Consider the following 19,459-nt stretch of genomic DNA (forward strand, 5'->3'; position numbering starts at 1 on the left):
GGATGGTGTAAAACGTCAGAAACTCACTCTCCTTCAGTTCCGGCGGCTCTAGCGGGCCTCTGTTCCATGTCCCTGCCGGCTGCCAGGGGCTGCGGCTGTCCTTGGCTGATCACTCCAATCTTCCAGGCGAGCCTCTTAAAATCTGCCTTTGCTCAATCTGTGCGTCACCTTGTCCTCTCTCTGCCAAATCATCCTTTGCATCCCTCTTATAAGAATACATGTGTTTGCATTTAGAGCAACCCCGATAATCTAGGATAACCTCTCCAGTTCAAAATCTTTAATCATCACATCTGCAAAGACCCCCCCCCCCATTTCCCCCTGTATAAGGAAACATTCACAACCTCCACGGTTTCCGACATGAATCTTTTTTTTTTTAAAGATTTTATTTATTTATTTGACAGAGAGAGAGACAGCCAGCGAGAGAGGGAACACAAGCAGGGGGAGTGGGAGAGGAAGAAGCAGGCTTCCAGCAGAGGAGCCTGATGTGGGGCTCGATTCCAGAACGCCGGGATTACGCCCTGAGCCGAAGGCAGACGCTTAACGACTGCGCCACCCAGACGCCCATGAATCTTTTTTTTTTTAATATTTATTTATTTATTATTTGAGAAAGAGAACACGCCAGGGTGGTGGGGAGGGGCAGAGAGAGAGGGAGAGAGAGAATCCCAAGCAGACCCCTGGCTAAGCCGGGAGCCAGACGAGGGGTTCGATCTCAAGACCCCAAGGTCATGACCTGAGCCAAAATCAGGATGCCCAACCAGCTGAGCCGCCCAGGCGCCCCCGGACATGGATATCTTTTATGGGCACGTTGATTCGTTCATTATTCCGCCATTTACTGATTATGTGTTGGGGTCCTCATTCCATCCTGTGGGTACGCAAAAATTTATAAATCGGGGTCCTTGACGTCTGATTTTCAAACAACAAAGTTGATATCTCCTCCCGCACCTTGTCTAGAAATTATCCCTATCAGGGTCCAGCAAAGAAAACAGATACCTCACTAGTTATTTTAAGAGAGAGAATGCAAGAGAGGATGTTGATGAAACAGGGGCTAGAAAAGCAAGCATGGGACACTGAGGTCCCACAGACTGATGTGTTACTCCAGAAACCAATGCCCATTGGAAGGGCCGAAAGAGCAAAAGAAGATCCGAGAAGCTTGGGGTGGGGGTGCCTCTTGGAAGTGAGGGTCTGACATCTGAGGAGAGGCGTCTCCAGCTGTGCTACCCTCTCAACAGCTCAGAGGAGGGGCCTCCCAGAACTGGGGCCCAGACCTCCAAGGAGAGATGCTGCGTCACTGGGGCGCATATACCAAGGGGCTGTGCAGAGGCCGGAACTGGGACTCCCAAAACAAGCTGGAGGCTGAAGGTAACTACTGCTGCCCGGGGTGATGTGCGGGTTGCTGGTGCAGAGCAGACGGGGCCCAACAAGTGCGCGGTCCACGTCCCAGCTCTGGCTCGCGGGTCTTCCTCTAGCGCCCCCTGCTGGCAGAAGAGCGCAGGAAGCCAAGTGACCTGAGAAACGCGGAAGAGTTCCGGCTCCACCAAGTTCGAGCGAAATATAGAAGGGTGGAAGAGCGGCTCAAAGACAATGACGATCCGCACGATCCACCGTTTCCCCTACGCAGCACCCATATCCACCGCTCTACCTGTATTTGCACTTGTGTGTGACAACAGAACAGCCTTATGTTTCTGCTTAACAACACAGATAAAGCTATGCTTCAGTGAAGACACTCTCACCCTTTCCCCAAAAGGGGACACACGGAGTCCCTACAGCCATCTCTAAATGACGTTAATTACTCCTAGAGGCAATCACAGGTCCAGCTGACTCTTCTGTAATCTACAGACTAACCTGTAGTATTAACAACCCATCACAATATATTTAAACTAAAAAGGGCAGTTGAAGAAAGAGGGGGAAAGACATATATATATTTCTTTATATGTATGCATGTGTGGGATGCGTGTCTGTGTCGTATGAGTAGAGTTGTCTCCCGAAGAGACAGGTTAAAAGTCCTACCCCCCAGTATCTTAGAATGGGACCTCATTTAGAAATATGGTCTTTACAAATGTTTTCAAATTAATGTGAGATTATTAGAATGGGATCCAATCTAATATGACGTGTTCTTACGAGAAGAGAAAACTGTCTCGTGAAGATACAGACTTGGGGAGAATACGTTCGGGGGGCGGAGGCAGAGATTAAAGTGATGTGTCTACAGCCCAAGGGACACCAAGAACTACCGGCAGCCACCACAAGCTGGAAGAGACAAGAAGGGTTCCTTCCCTAGAGCCTTCGAGAGGCTATGATCCTGCCCACACCTTGATTTCCGACTTCCACCTCCCGGACGGTGAGAGAATAGATTTCTATTGTTTTAAGCCACCCAGCCTACGGCTTTGCTATGACAGCCCTCAAAAAACAGACTGTGTGCATGTGAGTGTGTCTGCACCTAAGACACAAGCAAGAAAATGTACCTAATACATGCTTGTTTTTGTAATTCACCACAAGCGATGTCAATCACTTCTTTCTTCCCTTCTCCATTCCATGTTCCCTTTGCCTCGAGCTAGCACCTCAGTTGACTGAATTCTCTTTTGATGGAGTAAGACTTTATTCAATTCCCAAAGGATATGAATTCTCAGGGGTCCTACCTTGTGTTGTTATGGTGTTGTTTTCCATTAACTTTTACTTGGGCATGTAAAAATACTAAGAGACACCCCAGAGAACAGCCCAGATTCTTTTTTTTTTTTTAAGATTTTATTTATTTATCTGACAGAGAGAGAGACAGCCAGCGAGAGAGGGAACACAAGCAGGGGAAGTGGGAGAGGAAGAAGCAGGCTCATAGCAGAGGAGCCTGATGTGGGGCTCGATCCCAGGACGCCGGGATCACGCCCTGAGCTGAAGGCAGATGCTTAACAACTGCGCCACCCAGGTGCCCCGAACAGCCCAGATTCTAGACATACTTCTGACCTCATTGTATAATAGTGACCCTATTTTTCCTTGGTTATCAGACTCGATCATTCCAGCTAGTAGAGTAACTACTTCCTTTGCCTGTTGGTTCAGTGCCATGAGGGAGCCCCAAATGACCAGGCAGTGTCAGCTTCCACATCAATGAACTCAACCTTGTGGCCACGGTGGAAGCATTCCTCTCCCAGGAATCATGACCTTTAAACTGGCAGAGCCTAGAGTTGCAGGAACAGGAAGCAAAAAATGTATGAATAGATTATTAGATGTAATTATGATAGGAGCTACTTACACTTCCACCCTTTGATTTCTAGATCTGTCTATTCCAGCTGCGTCTTCAAAGCATCCTGTAAGATGAACCCCAATATTTCAAGATGTTGTCTGCCTTATAACTTGGAGGGTCAGATAATACCCAGTATCTAATGGGCACCTCAGATCACACGGCCACTTGATGTCCCGTGGTCTTTACCAACGTCTAATCGTAAGCTTGGGGCTAAGTCAAAAGGAAAGGCGTTCTCTGCAGACGAAGGCATGGAACTGTTCCCAAAGCTTGTACGTGTGTGCTGTGACTCTCCCTTAGGGCTGCCCAGTGGTTCCGATCTGCCATAGATACTTCGACTGTTGTTCGACCTCTTGGGTCTGGTGGAGCCATTTGCACTGCCCCTCCATGGACCCCACTCAAAGCTCAGTGAATGGGTCAGAGTCACACACTCACGTGTGATATATGCTGCCTCCTGTATTTGTCCCCTAGGGCTGCTGTAACAGATGACCGCGAACACGAATGGCTTAAAACGACAGAAATGTATTTTCTTACAGTTCTAGAGGGTGGAAGTCTGAAACCAAGGTGTCGCAGGGCCATACTCTCTCAAACAGTCAAGGGGAGGATCCATCCCAAGCCTTTCTGCCGGCTTCCAGTGGTTCCCAGCAATCCTTGGTGTTCCTTGGCTTATAGACACATCCCTGTGATCTCTGCCTCTGCCAGAACATAGTGTCCTCCCTGTGTGTCTGTTTTCACATGACATTTTCCTCTTATAAAAACACCAGTCATGGGGCCGCCTGGGTGGCTCAGTCAGTTGAGTGCCCACGACTGGCGATTTTGGCTCAGGTTGTGATGTCATGGGTTGTGGGACTGATTCCCGTGTTGGGCTCCACACTCAGTGGGAGCCTGCTTGAGATTCTCTCTCTCCCTCTGCCCCTCCCCCCTCAAAAAAAAGAAAGAAGAAGAAAAGAAAACATAAGTAGCATCATCCCTGCAGCTTCCCCAAGTGTGCAACACTGCTTTTACGTTACTATCTGCACAGGGAGCCAAAGTTCTGGGATCCTTCCTTGTGGTCCTTCATACCATAAGAGCCTTTAGTCCACGGTTCTGACAGCCAGTGTGAGGATTCTGTCACTGGCCAAGCATTCATTCAAAAACCCAGGGAAAAACCACAGGAAGGGTCAATGGTCTTGCTTGGCTCACTGCGATTTAGACATGAGTCAAAATTCCATTTATCATCTGACCACCATAAGCCCCTTCTGGCTTTTTGGGTTCCCAGGAATTAATGACGATTCCAGGCCAGTATCTAGTCATCTCCAAAGAGTCTGAGAATGTCCCTGTCCCCCAGACACAGTTACCTTACTAAATGGCTGCAGAGCCCTTTGAGGAAAGCTCCACAGATTTCTACTTCATGCCTATGGGGTTTTGCAAGATCCTGTCTCAAGGGGACCCGCGGCTCAATTCAATCCAGGGGCTCTGAGTCAATGACCTGCCTGAGCTCCAGACTGTGACTACCATTGTGGAAACTAAGTCACGTTTCTGGCTATCTGACCTGTCATGTTTCTTTTCTTTTTTTTTTCCTTTAAGATTTTATTTATTTATTTGACAGAAATAGAGACAGCCAGTGAGAGAGGGAACACAAGCGGGGGGAGTGGGAGAGGAAGAAGCAGGCTCATAGCGGAGGATCCTGATGTGGGGCTCGATCCCATAACGCCGGGATCACGCCCTGAGCTGAAGGCAGACGCTTAACCACTGTGCCACCCAGGCGCCCCATGACCTGTCATGTTTCTGCTCTAAAGATTGAGATCAAGAAATATTTTAATAGGCTGCCCATCTCTTTTATTCCTAGGGACACTGCAGTCCATCAGCCACCCTCAGAACCCACGCAGGTCAAAACCTCCCGATTGCCATTCTCTGGTGCCCAGTATGTCTCTGGTGACCAAAAGCTGCCATTTGGCCTCTCCTTGTCCAGGACTCCGGCTTTCCTACTGAGATGCGAGAGCCCGTCTGAGGGGTGGGTCTCACCCCCACTGCTCCTGGCCGACAGAAAACTGCCAACACAGGGCTCGTCGAGGATTCTGGTCCTCCCCCTGCTACCGTATTTCTGGCACCCTCTTGGTGGGTGTGTTCTCTGGGCTGTCTCAGGAGATGCAGTGAGGAAGGGATGTGCAGGTCACGTGTGACAAATCCACTCCCTTTTCCCCCTTTCCTATGCTTTCAGATTCCTTCTACATGATTCCAGCTCCACCTCACTGAGCGGAGGCCATCCAGGAGTGCGAGGTTTAGTCAATCAGCCAAGCAAGCTGCTAACTCCTCTCCCAGCTGCCCAAGCTGACGCAGTGTGGTTGACTGCAGAATAAAATGACCACGCTTCCCCCCCTCTCTGCACGTGCTTCCCTTTGCACTGTGACTTCACTGCATCTCCCATCAAGAGGTGGGATCTGTTTCTCTACTCCCCCAAATCCGGATTGGCCCAGTGATGTGCTGTGACCAACAAGAGATGGGAAACGCGATTCTGTGGGTGTTCTGAGGCCGGGTCCCCCGAGGCTTGCCGCTTCCACTACCCCTCTCCTGCTGCCCTGGACTGCCAGGGGACCTCTTGGGGGACAGGAGGCCACGCGCAGAGCCCGTCCCAGCTGGTGGCCAGTACCAACAGGCCCGCTGTCTTGGGGCATTCCTCCAGCCCCGGCCAAGCCACCAGAGGACTGCCACCGCATGAAATGACCCCAGGGGTGACCAGCGAAAGAATCGCCGCACTGAGCAGAGCCAAATTGCTGACCCGCAGAATCATGAGCAAATAAAATGCTCTTTGTTTTCGGCCACTAAGTCATACAGCAATAGATGACTGGGACACACATGCCCCCCAGAGTCTCTGGTAAGTGATCTCATATGGACGAATCCAGGACTGTGACAGAACGGCCATCTCTGATGAAACGGCAAGCTACAAACTGGGCGAAGGGGGAGCCCGAAGCAAGGGAGGTGAAACCGGCGGGGGTGAGGAAGTAGGTGGAGAGAGCCTGCCCGCAGCGTGCATCTCCGGCACAGCCAGCAAAGAGCCAGGGTGCGAGGCCTATGGGTGGTGACAGCAAAGCCGCGTGTGTGACACGGGGGAGAGGGCCGAGGCCAGGTGCAGGTAGAAAGAAGTCAGGAGACTGAGAAGCCAGGGGACCGGAAGGACCGTCTATGTGGACACTGAACACATTGGCGTTATGGCTGGAGTCGTGTCAGAGAGAAGGGCAGCGGGTCAGGAGCGAACTCTGAGGAATGAGGAGTGACCAGGGCTCCGTAGGACGTCTGGGACAATAGTATCATCAAACAGCATGAGACCTAAAGCCGAGAGTTTAGGGGGAAAGGAAAGGGTCCTGTTCTGGAAGTGGAGCAAGGAGGTCACCGACTCTACCTCCGGGCCCTGGGTCTGGGGGAGGGGGGGAAGGAAGGAGAGAGAACGGCCACCATTTGAGCCCGTGGTAGGGGAAGCAGGGTCCTCAGGGAGAGCCAGTTTTCCAGAAGAGCTAGCAGGTGAAAGAAACTTCACAGAAGACAAACCCTCAGGCCCTTCCCATGCCTGAGTTCGAGGGAGCTCGGGAGAGGGTGTCAGTAGTTAGGGGGTGGGAGACAGCATGAGCGAGGGGGAAGCAGGGCCAGATGGGATTAGATGCAGGGAGGAGGCTGACCAGGACGCAAACAGGGATAAGTGTGTAAGGAGATTAGTGCTGGTGTCTGCGGCCGAGCAGTGGTGGGCTTGAGTGGCCGTCTAGGCTGTCAGGAAGCAAAGCAGGGGGCAGAGAAGGGACATGAACACTCAGTGCAGAAACAGTCCTGCATCAGCTTGTCCAGAACTCTGAGCCCAGCCAACGCCTTTCCAAGAGTGGTCAAGAAAGTGATGAAAAATTCAGTGAAACAGGAGAGAGCACAAGAACAGATCCCAATACAGATGTGATTTCATGTATAACACTGGGGAAATTTCCAGTCAGTGAGAGAAGAATGGCACTTTACATACTAAGTAATGCCGACCCGGTGGGTCTCCCACCAGGAAGAAAATAAGCCAGAAACCCTACCTCTCACTGTAACCAAATAAAAAATAAATTTCAGGGGCGCCTGGGTGGCACAGCGGTTAAGCGCCTGCCTTCGGCTCAGGGCATGATCCCGGCGTTCCGGGATCGAGCCCCACATCAGGCTCCTCCGCTGGGAGCCTGCTTCTTCCTCTCCCACTCCCCCTGCTTGTGTTCCCTCTCTCGCTGGCTGTCTCTATCTCTGTCAAATAAATAAATAAAATCTTTAAAAAATAAATAAATAAATTTCAGATGGTTTAACACCATACATGTAAACTATATGCAAAAATATAAAATACATATCCGAAAGACCGTTTAAACCAGACCAGACAGCCAAAAGCCATGAAAGAAAATGTACACACATTTAATCACATAAAAACTGTAAATTGCTTATGGCAAAAGACACCTTCCCCAAAGTCAAAAGGTGTTAATAGAATAGGAAATCACTTGAAATCCATGTGAAAGACAAGTTAATATCTGTATTATACAAAGAGCTCCTACAAACTGTTCAGTAAAAGACAATCCAGGGGCGCCTGGGTGGCTCAGTCAGTTAGGCGTCTGCCTTTGGCTCAGGTCATGATCCCAGAGTCCTGCGATCGAGTCCTGCATCGGGCTCCCTGCTCAGGGGGGAGCCTGCTTCTCCCTCTGCCTCTGCCCCTCCCCCTCCCTCGTGTTCTCTCTCACTCGCTCTGCTCTCTCTCTCTGTCTCAAATAAATAAATAAATAAATAAATAAATAAATAAATAAACAAGATCTAAAAAAAAAAGGCAATCCACTGGAAAAAAAGGATAGAAATAGTTCACAAAAGAGCAAATCCAAGTGTCTAATAAGCATATAAAAAGATTTTTAGTCTTACTAGTTGTCAGGGAAATGTGAATTGAAGTAAGAATGTACTATTGCTTAATACCCACAGATAACCAAAAATAAAAATACAAGTGATACCTAGTGTTTGTGGTGAAATGGGGGAGCTGGCTCTGTTCTCATTCATTGCTGGTGAAAACATGCTTCATTACACCCTTTTTGGAAAACAATCTGGAAATATCTATTAAAGTTGAAATATGCACACCCTGTAATCCAGCAATTCACACCTGAATTAAAGTAAAACCCCTTAAGAATAAAAGCCGGGCACATAAGGATGAATACATGCAAGAATATTTATTGCAGTATTAGTCACCATGGTGAAAACAAAACAAGACAAACCTGGTAAACAAATGGAATCCTTTTGATTTTATTTTTTATTCAGTTTTTAATTTTAATTCCATTATAGTTAACATACAATGTAATATTAGTTTTAGGTGAATAATACAGTGATTCAACCATTCTGTCTGTTACTCAGTGCTCACGATGGTAAGTACATTCTTAATTCCCTTCACCTGTTTCTCCCATCCCCCAGCCACCTCCTCAAACCATCAGTTTGTTCTCTGTAGTTAAGAGTCTGTTTCTTGGGGGCGCCTGGGTGGCACAGCGGTTAAGCGTCTGCCTTTGGCTCAGGGCGTGATCCCGGCGTTATGGGATCGAGCCCCACATCAGGCTCCTCCGCTATGAGCCTGCTTCTTCCTCTCCCACTCCCCCTGCTTGTGTTCCCTCTCTCGCTGGCTGTCTCTCTTTCTGTCAAATAAATAAATAAAATCTTTAAAAAAAAAAAAGAGTCTGTTTCTTGATTTCTTTTTTCCCCTTTGTTCATTTCCTTTATTTTTAAATTCCACATGAGTGAAATTACATGGTATTTCTCTGACTTATTTCACTTAGCATCATAGCCTCTAGTTCCATCCATGTTGTCACAAATGGCAAGGTTTCATTCTTTTTATGGCTGAGTAATATTCCATTGTGTATACACCACATCTTCTTTATCCATCCATCTATCAATGGTCACCTGGGCTGTTTCCATATCTTGGCTATTGTAAACAATGCTGCTATAAACATAGGGGTGCATGTATCCTTTCAAATAAGTGTTTTCATATTCTTTAGATAAATACCTAGTAATGCAATTGCTGGGTTATAGGGTAGTTCTATTTTTAATTTTTTGAGGAACCTCCGTACTGTTTTCCAGAGCGGCTGCACCAGTTTGCATTCCCACCAAGAGCGTAAGAGGGTTCCCCTTTCTCTGCATCCTCGCCAACCTTTGCTGTTTCTTGTGTTTTTTATTGTAGCCATTCTGACAGGTGTGAGGTGGTATCTCATCGAGGTTTCGATTTGCATTTCCCTGATGATTAGTGAGGATGCACATCTTTTCATGGGTCTCTAGGCCGTCTGGATGTCTTCTTTTTTTTAAGATCTTATTTATTTGAGAAAGAAAGAGCAAAAGAGAGAGAACACAAGCAGGGAGAGCTGCAGAGGGAGAGAGAGAAGCTCCCTCAGCAGGGAGCCTGACGTGGGGCTCGATCCCAGGACCCAGGGATCATGACCTGACCCAAAGGCAGACACTCGACCAACTAAGCCACCCAGGCACCTCTTGGGTGTCTTCTTTGAAGCAATGTCTGTTTGTGTCTTCTGTGCATTTTTTAATTAGATAATTTGGGGGTTTTGTTGGTGTTAAGTTGTGTAAGTTCCTTATATATTTTGGATACTAACCTTTTATCAGATATGTTGTTTGCAAATATCTTCTCCTATTCAGTAGTTTGTCTTTTAGTTTTTGATTGTTGATTGTTTCCTTTCCTGTGCAGAACCCTTTTTTTTGATGAAGTTCCACTGCTTATTTTTGTTTTTGATCCCCTTGCCTCAGGACCAACGTCAGAGAGATTACTGCCTGTGCTCTCTTCTAGGACTTTTATGGCTTTAGGTCTCACACGTGGGTCTTTAATCCAGTTTGAGTTTATTTTTTTGTATGGTGGAATGCTTTTTAATGGGGCAACGAATAAATGAATGGTGCATTCATGCTGTGGAATATTACACAGCTATTAAAAGAGGTAAGTTAACGCTATTCTAATTGAATAGTGAGGGGTTACGTCAAATAAGCAAGAAGAAAAGAAGCATATATAACATGATTACATTTTTATATAAAAATAGTAACAAAAATAATCCTATATATGTCCCAGTGTTTTTATGTGTGATTCGATCAACAAGTGGAAAGTCTGGAAGGACATACACCAGCACGTAAACATTGGTTTTCTGGGGAAGGAAAGGTAAAATGAATGAATATGGAGAAAACTCTTTTTTTTAAAGGGCATCTAGGATAATAACCATTTTTGCCAAGTTTCTGTAAACGAACACTTGTGGGTGCGTGTAAATGCATCCGGAGGCAGACAGACGGGCACCAGCATTATGATAGTGAATTTTCTCAGGGTACGGGGATTTCAGGTGATTTTAAATGTCTTTGTCTATGCAGTGCGCTTACATTTTTTAGAGTGATCAATGCTATTTTCTTCATCGTGGGGGGAAGAAGCTGCGCATGTGGGTGTGACTGGCAGGTCCTGGGATGGGAGAGGCTCTGTGGGAAACGAAGAGGCTGGAGCTAAGGACGCCGCTCTGGCACCTTCTGTTCCAGATGCCCTCCATCCTCTCTCCCTGCTGCCTCCCTTCAATCACTCAACATGGTCAGTCAGTAGCTTGTTAGAGAGGTGGGGGGACCCAGGAAAGTGTGGTGTGGGCACCCAGGGAGAGAGCGTGCCAAATGCTGCAGGGAAGGCAGGGAGACAAGACGGAAACTGTCCCCACGACTGAGTGACCTCAAGCAGAGCAGCTTTAGTGGCAGGCAGAAGCCACCTTGCAGGGGTGGAGGAGGGTGACAGGGTGAAAGGAAGAGCCAGCCTGGTAGACCAGAAGGGCACAGGGATGGGCAAGGATGGACTGAATCAGATGTCAAAAATGTGTGAGGGGGCGCCTGGGTGGCACAGTTGGTGAAGCAACTGACTCTGGTTTTGGCTCAGGTTGTGATCTTAGGGTCGTGGGATCGAGCCCCGTGTGGGGCTCCCTGCTCAGTGGGGAGCCTGCTTCTCCCTCTTCCTTTGCCCCTTCCCCCTGCTCGTGCTCTCGTTCTCAAATACATAAAATCTTTAAATATATATATATATATAGAAATTATTTAGAGATAAATCTAAAATACATGAGCAAAAAGGCATTATAGAGAAAACGATTTTAAATTCTCTAAATAAATTTATGTGTGAGTACATACATGAGTACACATGTACACACACATATAAATATTTCCACGATCAAGGACTGGAAGACAAACTTCCAGGTTATAGACTTCCAGTTATAAAATTAACAAATTCTAGGGATCTAATGTACGGCATGGTAATCATAGCTAATAATTCTGTATTTTACGTATATAATCTCTTACAAAAATAAATAAAATCTTTAAAAAAATAAGATCTTTAAAAAAATAAGTTACTTAAAGAGTAGGTCTTAAATGTTCTCACCACAAAAAAGAAATGGTAATTATGCGGCAGGATACAGGTATCAGCTAATTTATGGTGGTAATCATCTTGCAATATATAAATGCATCAAATCAACACCTGTGCTCCTTAAACTTACACAATCTGTGTTATAGGTCAGTTACATCTCAATAAATCTGGACCCCCCCCAAAAAAGAGAAATTACTTTCAGTGCCCCCCCATCCTATATCTTCTCTTCCTAACATGCACATCTTTTTTTTAAGATTATTTATTTATTTATTTATTTATTTATTTATTTATTTGAGAGAGAGAGAGTGAGCGAGTGAGAGAGAGAGAGCATGCACAAGCAGGCAGAGAGAGAGGGAGAACCAGACTCCCTGTTGAGCAGGGAGCCAGACGCAGGGCTCAATCTGGGACTCTGGGATCATGACCTGAGCCACAGGCAGACACTTAACCCACTGAGGCACCCAGGTGCCCTCTGACATGTGCATCTTAAAAAGAAAACAAAGATTGGAAGACTCGATGTTGAACAATGTATTGACTTACAGATTGAATGCAATCAAATAAAAATCCCCACAGGCTTTGTTTTTTAGTTTTTAGTTTTTGTTTTTTTGTAGAGCATGACAGGTTGATTCTGAAATACATATGGAAGTGAAAGGGCTAAGAATAGCTTCTTAAAGAACAATATGGAAATATTGCTCTACTGAAAATCAAGACTTTTTATAAAAGTACAGTGACGAGGAAAGGGTGGTATTTGTACAAGGACAGACGGACTAGGAAGAGACTAGAAACTGACATCAATATGGACACTTCGGTTGTGATTCATGTGGCATTGAAAAGTACAGGGAAGGATGCGCACGAGCCTTTTCAGTAAATGGACTGAGTGTTCCTATGAGGTAAAAACAGAACTTGACCCTTACCTCACACCATAAACAAATAAATCCCAGGTGGGTTGTTGTCCTAAATATGGAGGGCAGAACAATAAGGATTATAAAAGATGATAGAGGGTGAAAGAAAATAATTAGGATGAAAACCTCAAGGTGGGTGACAGATTTCTTTTCATGACACAACAGCACCAACCTTAAACGAAAAGTCTGACAAATCTGGCTTCATTAAGATTAATAAACAATTCCATTTATACAACACTCTAAAACAGGCAAAACTACACCACAGTGTTTAGGGAAGTGTTAGTTTGAAAACTGGCCCCTGTCTAAGGAGGGCAAGGAGAGACGAACGTGGCCACTCCTGGCCACAAGGCTTGTCTGTGGTGGCCATAAGGAGTAGACCTCCACACCCACCTGCCAAATGTTCAAAGTTCAGTTGCGTATATAACCCAGACAGTCTCAACACCACCTTATTCTCTCAAGACTATGTCCTTGAAAATGGCTCCCACTATGGGAATGGCGGGTAGAACATACATTCCAAGGACAGGGTGGGGGGGGATGACGAGCCTCTGATTACCTGAGTCTAGCTCAAGGGTCAACCAACGGTCATGTCCTCTTGATGACCCCCTTCAACAGGAAGCATACTCAGGCTGAAAAGGAGGAAGCTAGGAAGGGACTCCCATAGAAGTCAGGATGGCGGCTCCCTGTGAACGGGAAGAAAGAGCTGAGGCTTTTAGAGTCTAACAATGTTCTATTTCTTGATATAGGTGAGGTTACATGGGAGTTGGCTTTATAATAATGCATTAACTTGTACATTTATGTTTACGCATTTTTCTGTATCTTTGTTATCCTTCACGTAAAGGTTTTTGTTTTGTTTTAAAGATTTTCTTTATTTACGTGAGAGAGAGCACAAGCGGGGTGAGGGGCAGAGGGAGAAGCAGACTCAGGAGGGGTGAGGGGCAGAGACAGAGGGAGAAGCAGACTCTCTGCTGAGCAGGGAGCCTGACGCGGGACTCGATCCTAGGACTCCGGGATCATGATCTGAGCTGAAGGCAGACGCTCAACTGACTGAGCCTCCCAGGCGCCCCCTTCACACAAAGGTTTTAAGGGGAGAAAATCTCTGCACAGGATTCTGATGAGCAAGTACATTTAGGACCCCCGATCTAGGGCCTAGCTGGAGTGACACTGTAACAGTCAGGTCTGTTTCTGCTGTAGGATCCAACCCTGACTTACCATTCTTAGATATTGATTCATTATCTGAAAAACCCAAGGTAGTTTCAGGAATGGCTAGTTCCAGACACTCCAACAAGATTATTAGAAATCTCCTCTCTTAGCTCAGTTTTTCTTACTATCTTGCAGGCTCTCGTCCCCAGGAAGACCCCCAGCCAGTCCAGGCTACATCCTGCCCGCTGAGCCACCTGTGCAGAAAGAAAATGTCCCATGTTCTGGAATTTCAGCAACAGTCCTGGGATTGGCTCTCCCTGGACTGGCCAGCATCACATATCCACCTGCTGTTGTCCCGGGGTCTGAAGTATGATTGCCCAGATACGCCTGCTCCTGGAGCTGAGTAGGGGAGAGACAGTCTCTGCCGAATCATATTACCCACACTGGGAGAAAAAAATTTTTTTTCCTCTAAGGAAAAAGTAGGTGCCATTACCAAGAGGAAAGGGAAAAGATGGTTAGGCAGAATTGGGATTGATGGGCTCAAGTCCCAATGGGGTCAAAGGAGAGGTGTGGTGGAAGGAAGTGAGCAAACGGTAGCAGGTGGGGTAGACTGTCATCAGAGAGTGGGATGTCTGAATGGTCATTTCGGAGGTGGAGCAGTTTCGGGTGATGACAGGGTCCAGGGTGTGGCCCAGGCAGTGGGTGGAAGGAAGGTCAGGATGTCGGAGGCTCGAGAATGTGTACCCCTGTCTTCATTAATAAGGATGGAACCCTAATAAAACACGGTCCCCTGTGGTTCAGTCTCAGAACAGTATCTGACCCAAGATACACAACCCAATAGCCTATATGAACAAGCAATTTCATTCCTCAGTCACGCTTCTCAAAGGACTTCAAAGGGATTCAGATGCGTAGTTCACAGCCACACTAACTGAAGTCCCCTTTCCTCTTCCCTCCTTCCTCATGCCCTGAAGCTATTCTGTGCTGCTCATGTCAATCTCCACTCCCACCAAATAATAATAACAATAACAATATTAATAATAAATTAAGGCTCCTCTTCCATACACAGATTTTTTTAGCCACTTTTCCCACATGGAAGAACCGATCTTCTTTAAGAAGGGAAGAGAGATGGAGGAGAAATTGGACTGGTAATTACAGGACACTGGTGGGCCGGGGCGGGGGAACATCCGGGCTCAGCCTCCGCCTCACCATTGTCCTACCACCAGGAGAGAGACCAGGATGTTACATAGTGGCCACTGGGAGCTGGTGGTGCAGCAAAACGGACGGGAGTTTTTAGGTACGTGGTCCCCAGCTCCATCCCTCTGCCTTGAGAGCCTCCATCTGCGAGCCCGAGCCCAAATTCCTGAAAAAGCAGGAAAATCAAAGCAGAAGCCACTCCCCTCTCTCCATCACAGAAGCAGTCATTTTATCGATTCACTTTAACAATAAACACGGATTTGGTTTATTTAGTATAACAAATTGGCAATTAGCATTTTGGGGAAAATCATTCTGAGGCCATCAATGACACTAGTAAATTTTGGACCTTCCACTTAATATCTAATAAGTTTTAATTCAAATTTATCAATTATGAAATACCATTTCTAATCTATTAAATAGAAAAAAAGAGAGAGAGAGCAAGAGAGGCACCTGGGGGGTTCAGTTGGTTAAGCCTCCGACTCTTGATCTCAGCTTAGGTCTTGATCTCAGAGTCACGAGTTCAAGCCCCACATTGGGCTCCACACTGGGCATGAAGCCTATATTTAAGAAAAAGAAAAAAAAGGAAAATTATAAAACTCAAAGTTGGTGAAGTTTTTGGGGAAAAATATATTCATACATTTTTAGTACATTCCTTCCTTTTTTTTTTTTTTTTTTGTTTAATAGAGAGAGGCAGGGGAGGGGTAGAGGGAGAGGGAGGGAGAGAATCTTAAGCAGACTCCATGCCCAGCATGGAGCCCCACTCCGGGCTCAATCTCATGACCCTGAGATCACGACCTGAGCCAAAATCGAGAGTCCCACACTTAACTTACTGAGCCACCCAGGCACTCCAGTACAATCTTTTTTGAGGAGAGAGGTGATTTGACAGTATTCCTCAATGTCCATATAATATTCATTCACAAAATCATTCAGAACATAAAGGAAACTGGGGTGCCTGGCTGGCTCGGTTGGAAAAGCATGTGACTCTTGGTCTCAGGGTTGTGAGTTCGAGCCCCACGATGGTTGTAGAGATCGCTTAAATAAACTTAGAAAAAAAAAAGATAAAGGAAATCATATTTATCTTCTGGTTCCTCCTCGCTATCACCCTCCAGGGCTGGGCACAGGCTGGGCACAGACTGTGGTCATCTTTTTCCCCCCCAGTATTTTTTTACCGTGGTAAAATACACATAAAAATCAACCATCCTAACCAGTTTTTAATGTGCGGCTCAGTGATAGTAAGTACACGTTGCTGTGTAGCCATTACCACCAGCCATCTCCAGAACTCTTCATCTTCCCAAACTGTACCGGTTAAGCACGAACTCCCCAACCCCCTCTTCCCCAGCTCCTTGAAACTGTCATTCTACTTTCTGCCTCTGTGAATCGGACTCCTCTGTGTGCTTCATATAAGTGGAATCACACAGTAATTGTCTTTGTGCGACGGGCTTACCGTACTTAGCAGAACGTCCTCAAAGCTCATCCGTGTCGTAGCCTGTGACAGAATTCCCTTCCTTTGTAAGACGGAATAATATTTAATTGTATATGTAGATCACATTTGCTTATTCACTCGTCTGTTGATGGACACTGGGGGGGCTCCCACCTTCTAGCTATTGTGAGTAATGCTGGGGGGGACTTGCTTCTCCCTCTCCCTCTGCCTGCTTGTGCGCTCTCGCTCGCTCTCGCTCTCTGTGAAATAAATAAATAAAATCTTAAAAAAAAAAGCCCCCGCTTTCAATTCTTTTGGGGATATACCGAGAAGTGGAATTGCTGGATCACAGGGTATACTGTCTCACCTTTTTTAGGGGATGACCTGGCTTCTGGATTTCAGGGTATTAGGAGCCTGGAGGAGACTGGCCATGTGACCTTGAACAGGTCACTTTCCCTGTCTGAGAACAGATCCAGGTCTCCAAACAGGGACTCCCGTTAACCACACACATTCCCAGGCCCCTTTTCCTGGGACATTCTAACTCATTGCCTGGCCTCGGCCCCGGGAATGTGAAATTTTTCTAAAAAAGCCTCAGGTGATTTTTATCATCAAACAGGTTTAGGAATCACAAGACCCGAGAATGTCCAAAGGCCCTCGCAGCTCTGACCTTCTATGACCTCAGTGGTTAAGAGACCAGTATGCAGAGTCACACTGACTGGATTTAATTCTAAGTTGCCAGTTAGCAGGGCCGCCTTTATGTCTTCACCCGCCAAAGGAGGATAATGGTGCCTGCCACAGGACTGTTGCACGAAGTAAACACAAATGAAAGAAAATGAGACTTTAGCATACCTAGTACTCAAACAACAACAACAACAACACAACAACAACAACAACAACAACAAAAGAAAAAAGCCCACCCACAAAAAAGAAAAAAAAACACAACACAACAAAACAAAAAAGTCCTTTAGTATCTTTGCGCTAATTCCGTCTTCCTCTCCTGGCTGATGTCCTCCCCCAGTGGATGGGTTCCTATCGCCACCTAGTGGTACTGGCCCAACTTCGGCCGGCCCACCCCTTCTCAAGCTCACCCCATTCAGAAGCTTCAAGACCCTCAGTGAGGACAGAAGCTCAAGGTGTGAGAACCTGGGGTCCGAGGATTCCCAAACTCTCTAAAGTCTATTCCATAGCCTCATCCTAGTGAAGGTGAGTTGTTGGCGTCCCTCTACCTTTGTGGATGTCCTGCGTAGGTCTGATCCTGCAAGAGGCCAGGGCCTGGTCTGTTCGGCCGCCTCCTTAATAGTAAGGCCGGAGCTGAGTATCCGCTCTGTGATACAGGCCTTACAGACATCTCATTCAGCCCTGAAAATCCCTGTGCCGTCTTTCCCACAGATCTTCTTCCACACATGGGGAAATTGAAGCTCAGAGAAGTTAAGTGGCTGGCGCAAAGTCACACAGCTTGCGATGATGGGGCTAAATCTCTCAAACCCAGGTAGATCTTCACCCACAGCTATTCCCACTGAGCCAGAAGGCCTCTAAACTAGCGGTTCTCCACCTTGGCTGGACATTGAATTCACCAGCGAAGCCTTAAAGAGCAGCCTGTGAAGCATCTGCCTACAGTTCAGGCTCTGATTCCAGGGTTCTGGGATCAGTCCCGTGTAAGGCTCCCTGCTCCGCGGGAAGCCTGCTTCGCCTTCTGCCCCCTCCCCGCCCCGCGTGCTTTCTCTCTCTGCCAAATAAATACATAAGATCTTCACAAGAAAAGAAAAGAATACTGAAGGCTGAGCCCCACCCCAGAGATACTGGTTAATTGGTCTGGGGTGTGGCTTGACCACGGCGGTTTTGTAAGGTCCGGTAAGAATGCTGGTGGAGAACCACTGCCGGGCACTCACCCAGTCTGTTTTCGGCTCCTTCCGGCTGCTTTCGGTTCTCCGATAAGCAATCCGCGTGGAGGGAGGTGCTCTGCTCGCCGCGGCTCACAGGCGCGCGAGGGGACACGTGCGAATCGGGACAGGCCCCGGCCTGGAGCAGGAGACCTGGTTCTGCTGCACGGAGGGTGGAGGAGAGTGTGTTCCTGTGGGCGCCAGCCCCTCCTCTGCCTGCGGGTGCGGGACCCCGGGTCTGCGACACACAACCGACTGCGCCTCTGTGAAGTTGCCTCTGTGGAAAACGTGCGTGAAAGTAGCACCGATCCCATAAAATGATTGTATCAAACGAGCTAATAATAGATAAAGCACTTGGAACAGTGCCCGGAACCCAGCAAACTCTGAATAAATGTTACAAGGACTGCTACTAAGCTACCGTACCTATGTAGTAGCATAATACCACTAGGATTATTACCATTCCCGACCCGGACAACGGCTCCCCTTGCGGACTGATCGCAAGTAGCAGAACGCCTCCTTTTTCTCGTGGGGGCAGAGCTATCAATTACAGAGAGCCCCGCCCCGAGGCGGGCCCAGGACTCGAACTGGCCAATCCGAGTACCCCATCCTCTTGCATGAAGCCAAGTAAGCCAAGGGGAAGCAGGTGACCCACCTGGAGCCAGTCAGGCCCCGCTCGGGGGGACTGCTGTGATGGGGGGAAGCCAGAAGTCACCTTTCCTACCATCACAGAGGAAGGCAGAGAGGGCGAGACTGGGGGACACCTTTTGAACCCCTGGGTTCGCTTCCTGAGGTGAGAATGCTCCCCCTGGCCCAGGTAAGGGGGAGCCAAGCCAAATCCTGCCCGGCTTTGGGTTGGTTCCGAGTCCTGGCTCACCCCCGGGGCCCCCGGGGATTCAGCCGAGATGATGTTCAAGGAGCGTCTTACACGGAGGCTGGGTCCCGAAGGCAACTCGGTTCTTTCAGTCGCAGGAACTGAAAGTGAGGATCGCAGGTAGCAGTATCCCCCGGACGAGCCCTCACAGTTCGAAGAGGACTAGGGAGACGAACGACCCTTGCAAAGCCAGGTCCTGGACCCGTAAACGCCATTATCCGGGCAGTTAGCAAAAATCAAATGGTGACTTTTAGCTAGGGGTGTTCCAGAGCTCATTAGATTGCTCTGGCGGCGTATGTGTAAGTTTGAAATTGTTTCAAAAAGTAAAAAAAAGGGGGGGATGTCATACATTGCCTGTCAAGTACCGCACCCAGGCCACCGTCACACGGTCACGCACCACACTGGGCACACTGGGGACACACAGACGGGCTTGGGACGGGCGCTGGCCGCTGGGG

The 19,459-nt window shown here is 47.5% G+C and overlaps 2 long non-coding RNA genes across 4 annotated transcripts; both read right to left on the reverse strand.

Annotated features, from left to right (window-relative positions):
- Positions 1-2,853: 2,853 nt before the first annotated feature.
- LOC103665459 lies at positions 2,854-15,325 on the reverse strand. 2 transcript variants are annotated; one of them, XR_005838739.1, is made up of 4 exons: positions 15,284-15,325; positions 14,846-14,999; positions 13,053-13,179; positions 2,854-3,164 (listed from the first exon to the last, which is right to left on the reverse strand). It is a non-coding gene; the product is annotated as an uncharacterized LOC103665459 (long non-coding RNA). The 2 variants fall into 2 exon arrangements; XR_005838738.1 differs by lacking the exon at positions 15,284-15,325 and having other exon boundaries at positions 14,846-15,173.
- A 25-nt stretch (positions 15,326-15,350) lies between these two features.
- LOC103665460 lies at positions 15,351-18,990 on the reverse strand. 2 transcript variants are annotated; one of them, XR_005838861.1, is made up of 3 exons: positions 18,143-18,990; positions 16,278-16,513; positions 15,351-15,390 (listed from the first exon to the last, which is right to left on the reverse strand). It is a non-coding gene; the product is annotated as an uncharacterized LOC103665460 (long non-coding RNA). The 2 variants fall into 2 exon arrangements; XR_569297.2 differs by lacking the exon at positions 18,143-18,990 and adding an exon at positions 16,921-17,295 and having other exon boundaries at positions 15,352-15,390; positions 16,278-16,338.
- Positions 18,991-19,459: the final 469 nt, after the last annotated feature.

Source organism: Ursus maritimus, unplaced genomic scaffold, assembly GCF_017311325.1.
Source record: "Ursus maritimus isolate PB19 unplaced genomic scaffold, ASM1731132v1 scaffold_30, whole genome shotgun sequence".
Taxonomy (NCBI): domain Eukaryota; kingdom Metazoa; phylum Chordata; class Mammalia; order Carnivora; family Ursidae; genus Ursus; species Ursus maritimus.